The 5918-nt window shown below is 29.1% G+C and overlaps 2 non-coding genes across 2 annotated transcripts; both read left to right on the top strand.

Moving 5' to 3' along the window:
* The first annotated feature begins 2364 nt into the window (after positions 1-2364).
* LOC123303826 lies at positions 2365-4521 on the top strand. Its single transcript, XR_006535909.1, has one exon. It is a non-coding gene; the product is annotated as a small subunit ribosomal RNA (ribosomal RNA).
* A 954-nt stretch (positions 4522-5475) lies between these two features.
* Positions 5476-5630, top strand: LOC123303823. The gene has a single exon (XR_006535906.1). It is a non-coding gene; the product is annotated as a 5.8S ribosomal RNA (ribosomal RNA).
* The last annotated feature ends 288 nt before the right edge of the window (positions 5631-5918 follow it).

The following is a 5918-nucleotide window of genomic DNA, read 5'->3' as shown; positions in this document are numbered from 1 at the left end:
GTCCCAAAATAAAAATTTTTAGCTGAAAAAAATTTTTTTTTTAAAATTTTTTTCTTTAAATTTTGATTATTCTGTAAAGTTTATGATGTTTAAAGCCATTTTAAACATTATCATATTTTGAGTTTGAAGCACCGGGTGTAATGTCTTTAATATATATGATGGATAGTGCGTGTAAGTTAATGAGATGAATGTATATCTATGTATAACAGTGTATTAGTGGTATTACGTTCAGCAGTCTCACACATATGATATAGTATGGTATAGTATAAGTTGTTTATTTTTCATACTGTCCGTGTATCATTCAACAAAGGTGGTGTAGAGTTGTATATGGCTTGGTATGACGTTGTTGCAATTCTATGGACACTATGATATTACGGATGCACAGATAGAGGAATAACACTTATCGTATATGTATCATTTATGTATGTTGACTGTGTAATGAATACTAAATATAATAAAATAATACACTTTTTAATAGAATAACATTTGTTTCATGTTTTAGTATGATATTAAATGGTATAGAATAGGTTGTTTATTTTTCATACTGTCCGTGTATCATTCAACAAAGGTGGTGTAGAGTTGTATATGGCTTGGTATGACGTCGTTGCAATTCTATGGACACTATGATATTACGGAATAACAGAAAGAGGAATAAAACTTATTGTATATGTATCATTTATAACGTACTTTTATGTTGACAAGAATGAATGTATATCTATATGAAATAGTGTATTTTGTGGTATTATGTTCAACAGTCTTACATATATGATATAGTATGATATAGTATAATTTGTTTATTTTTCATACTCTAAGTGTATCATTCAACAAAGGTGGTGTAGAGTTGTATATGGCTTGGTATGACGTCGTTGCAATTCTATGGACACCATGATATCACGAAAAAACAGAAAGAAAAATAACAATTATCGTATATGTATCATCTATATTATTATTGTATTTTGACTATGTAATGAATGCCAAATTTAAAAATATACACTTTCTTAATAGAATAACATTTATTTTAGTATAATATAAAATGATATTGAATATGTTGTTTAATTTTCATACTGTTCGTGTATCATTCAACAAAGGTGGTGTAGGTATGTATATGGCTTGGTATGACGCTTTTGCATGTCTATGGACACCATGATATTACGAAAAAACAGAAAGAAGAATAACACTTTTCAAATATGTATCATTTATATATTTTATTAACATGAACGCAAAATATACAAAATTATATATATATATACTCAAAATATTCTGGATGGTAATCAGTTTGGTTTATTTTGATATTTAATATTGTATTTTGGTTTTTTTGCTAGTAATGTTTCGAATATGTATATGCTGTTATTATTTTTTAGGTGTACATTGTATTAAATTGTTATCAATTATTTAATGTATGTATACAAAATAATAGCAAAAACATTTTCAATTATTATATAAAAATTTTTTTTTTTTACACATGCATATTTATTAATATATGAAATTTTATCTCAGTTTTAATAAATATGTATTGAAATGAATAATAATACAATCTTATATATATTGATAATAGTCTGGATGGTAATCAGTTTGGATTATTTTGATATTAAATATTGTATTATTATTTTTGTAAAAAAATTAATGAGAATTTTGTAAAAAAACCTCTATATGTATATCTTTTTATATCAATATTTAAAAAAAAATTTTTTTTTATTAAATTATTGATTATAAATAGAATAACATATAAATTTTTTTGTCAAAGCAAGTTCATGGGTTATAAGTTTTAAACTTTACACTCCCATATGAGCACACAATATTTATATAAAAATTATTTTTATAAATAATATTACATTGACTCACCTCATACCAAGCGAGAATATTAAGTGTTATTATAACGTTTTTTATTTAAAATTAACTTTTTAAATAAAATTAAAAAATAAATGACGCTTTCAATCTAGCGACGAGTATGAGAAAATGTTTGAAATATTTTAAGACCCATTTGGTGATGGTCTGACAAAAATCATAATTATTTTTTTTTTTTTTTATTCAATAATATTTATTATGAATAACATGTTATATATTTCTTTTTGTAAAAGCAAAAAAATTATATAAATGACATAATAAAATATATATTTGAAAAAAAAAAAAAATAATAATAATATATATATCTCATATGTTTTTTCTATTAATTTTAAAACAATAGAGATATAAAAAAAAAAAAATTTATATCAGTAATGGGTGAGACCATCTGATATTTAAAATGAAATTGTAATAATATTATTATATATTAATAATTATTGTATGAAAATTTTTTTTTTTTTAATAAGAAAACAAAAATATCATGTATATTATTATATATTTAATATTATAAATACAAATAGTTCCCTGGTTGATCCTGCCAGTAGTCATATGCTTGTCTCAAAGATTAAGCCATGCATGTCTCAGTACAAGCCAAATTAAGGTGAAACCGCGAAAGGCTCATTATATCAGTTATGGTTCCTTAGATCGTACCCACATTTACTTGGATAACTGTGGTAATTCTAGAGCTAATACATGCAAACAGAGTTCCGACCAGAGATGGAAGGAATGCTTTTATTAGATCAAAACCAATCGGTGTAAATTTTAATTTGCATCGTTTAATTTGGTGACTCTGAATAACTTTAAGCTGATCGCACGGTCTCGTACCGGCGACGCATCTTTCAAATGTCTGCCTTATCAACTGTCGATGGTAGGTTCTGCGCCTACCATGGTTGTAACGGGTAACGGGGAATCAGGGTTCGATTCCGGAGAGGGAGCCTGAGAAACGGCTACCACATCCAAGGAAGGCAGCAGGCGCGCAAATTACCCACTCCCGGCACGGGGAGGTAGTGACGAAAAATAACGATACGGGACTCATCCGAGGCCCCGTAATCGGAATGAGTACACTTTAAATCCTTTAACGAGGATCCATTGGAGGGCAAGTCTGGTGCCAGCAGCCGCGGTAATTCCAGCTCCAATAGCGTATATTAAAGTTGTTGCGGTTAAAAAGCTCGTAGTCGAATCTGTGTCCTACACTGTTGGTTCAATGCTCGCATTGTTTAACTAGCATGTTATGTGGGACGTCCTACCGGTGGGTGGTACAGATTATGTATAAAGTATATTTTAGTGTTATTATTTATTTAATGCATTATATATATTTTTATTATGTAATTTGTCGTAAGTGTTTAACCGTTAAGAGCGGTGGCAGCCCCCAATTGCAATCCCGTCGCGGTGCTCTTAATTGAGTGTCGAGGTGGGCCGGTACGTTTACTTTGAACAAATTAGAGTGCTTAAGGCAGGCTCAAATTTTGCCTGAATATTGTGTGCATGGAATAATGGAATAGGACCTCGGTTCTATTTTGTTGGTTTTCGGAACTCCGAGGTAATGATTAATACGGACAGATGGGGGCATTCGTATTGCGACGTTAGAGGTGAAATTCTTGGATCGTCGCAAGACGGACAGAAGCGAAAGCATTTGCCAAAAATGTTTTGATTGATCAAGAACGAAAGTTAGAGGTTCGAAGGCGATCAGATACCGCCCTAGTTCTAACCATAAACGATGCCAGCTAGCGATCCGCCGAAGTTCCTCCGATGACTCGGCGGGCAGCTTCCGGGAAACCAAAGCTTTTGGGTTCCGGGGGAAGTATGGTTGCAAAGCTGAAACTTAAAGGAATTGACGGAAGGGCACCACCAGGAGTGGAGCCTGCGGCTTAATTTGACTCAACACGGGAAACCTCACCAGGCCCGGACACCGGAAGGATTGACAGATTGAGAGCTCTTTCTTGATTCGGTGGGTGGTGGTGCATGGCCGTTCTTAGTTGGTGGAGCGATTTGTCTGGTTAATTCCGATAACGAACGAGACTCTAGCCTGCTAAATAGACGTACTTTACCGGCATCTCAAGGCCCATCGGCTGTTTGTTTCCCATTTCATTCATTTTCATGTGTGTTATGTATTGTATTTATATATGCATGTATTTTTGAGATTTAACGATCAAGATTATATTTTGTATATATTGTGCTTTATGTTGCATATGTTATGGTGTATGGGTACGCAGTTTTTTGATGTGGTTTTTTACTGCCGGCGTACAAATAATTCTTCTTAGAGGGACAGGCGGCATTCTAGCCGCACGAGATTGAGCAATAACAGGTCTGTGATGCCCTTAGATGTTCTGGGCCGCACGCGCGCTACACTGAAGGAATCAGCGTGTCCTCCCAGGCCGAAAGGTCCGGGTAACCCGCTGAACCTCCTTCGTGCTAGGGATTGGGGCTTGCAATTGTTCCCCATGAACGAGGAATTCCCAGTAAGCGCGAGTCATAAGCTCGCGTTGATTACGTCCCTGCCCTTTGTACACACCGCCCGTCGCTACTACCGATTGAATGATTTAGTGAGGTCTTCGGACTGGTACGCGGCAATATTTCTGATATTGCCGATGTTGCTGGGAAGATGACCAAACTTGATCATTTAGAGGAAGTAAAAGTCGTAACAAGGTTTCCGTAGGTGAACCTGCGGAAGGATCATTAACGATATATATAAAATATATTTATTTATATTTTTTGTATTGTTTTTAAATATTCCAAAAAATAAAAATATTATTGATAAGAAATATTTTTTTTAACAAAATAACATATTAATATGTAATTTTCTCAAAATATATAATAGTAATTATGTGTTAAAAGAGATTTATTTTGGTTATGATATCATATTAAAGTAATACGCCAAACTTTTTTTATACACATAATATATCTATACATATAATATAGAGAATATTATATAAATATTAATAATATATTTGTTACATATAAAATATTTTTATATTCAATATTATTATTATTATTAAACAATAATTATTAATAAAATCTATAAATAATTTCTCTTATAAAAAAGTGAAATTAAAAATAGAATATATTGAAATTATTTGTTTATATGTATATAATCTCTATTAAGAAAAATAAAATAAGATTATAATTGATATAATCTATATTTTTATTTTTCTATGTTATATAATAAAAATAAAGAAAACACAAGATAAAATTTTTTTAAAGAATAAAATTTATTTCAAATTTAAATTTCTTTATGTTTTGTCTTGATATTTCTTTTTTTTTATTAAAAGTTATTATGTTAAAAAACAAACCCATTTGTTTTGTACCATATTAATATTATATATATTTTTATGTAGAAAATAATTTATAAAAAAAAAAATAAATACATTTCTATAAAATATACCAAATATTAATTATTATATCTAGCTAGCACTAACAAAAATATCAAAAATGTTATGTATATATTTATTAATACCATAATATCTTTAATTTATATATATATATATTTAAAATAAAATATATAATTTATATTCTAGAAAAATTTTTTTATTTTAAAAGAATTTATAAAGATATATAAATTAATAATTTTATTTTTTATATTAAAAATAAAGATTATTATTAATAATAATACTTACATTTAAAATTTAAAAAGATTACCCTGGACGGTGGATCACTTGGCTCGTGGGTCGATGAAGAACGCAGCTAATTGCGCGTCAACTTGTGAACTGCAGGACACATGAACATTGACATTTCGAACGCACATTGCGGTCCTTGGATACTGTTCCCGGACCACATCTGGCTGAGGGTCGTATACATTATATTAATATAATAAAAGATTATTTTACATAAAATTTTTTTTATGAAAAAGAAATTTATCAATAATTAAAAAAGAAAATTTATTTTTTCATATTTAATTAAATTGATAAATAAAATTTTTATAAAAGAAATGTAAAATTATTTATATATGAATGTTTTACGCCAAATATAAGAAAAAAATAAATATAAAATGTTTTTAATAGCATTTAAAATTTATATATTTTTTATTATTTGTCGACATTTTTAAATTAATATATCAATATTATTTTTTATCATTTATA

The sequence above is a fragment of the Chrysoperla carnea genome, assembly GCF_905475395.1.
Source record: "Chrysoperla carnea chromosome X unlocalized genomic scaffold, inChrCarn1.1 SUPER_X_unloc_142, whole genome shotgun sequence".
In the NCBI taxonomy this organism is placed as follows: domain Eukaryota; kingdom Metazoa; phylum Arthropoda; class Insecta; order Neuroptera; family Chrysopidae; genus Chrysoperla; species Chrysoperla carnea.
This window is presented reverse-complemented; position numbering and strand designations above follow the sequence as displayed.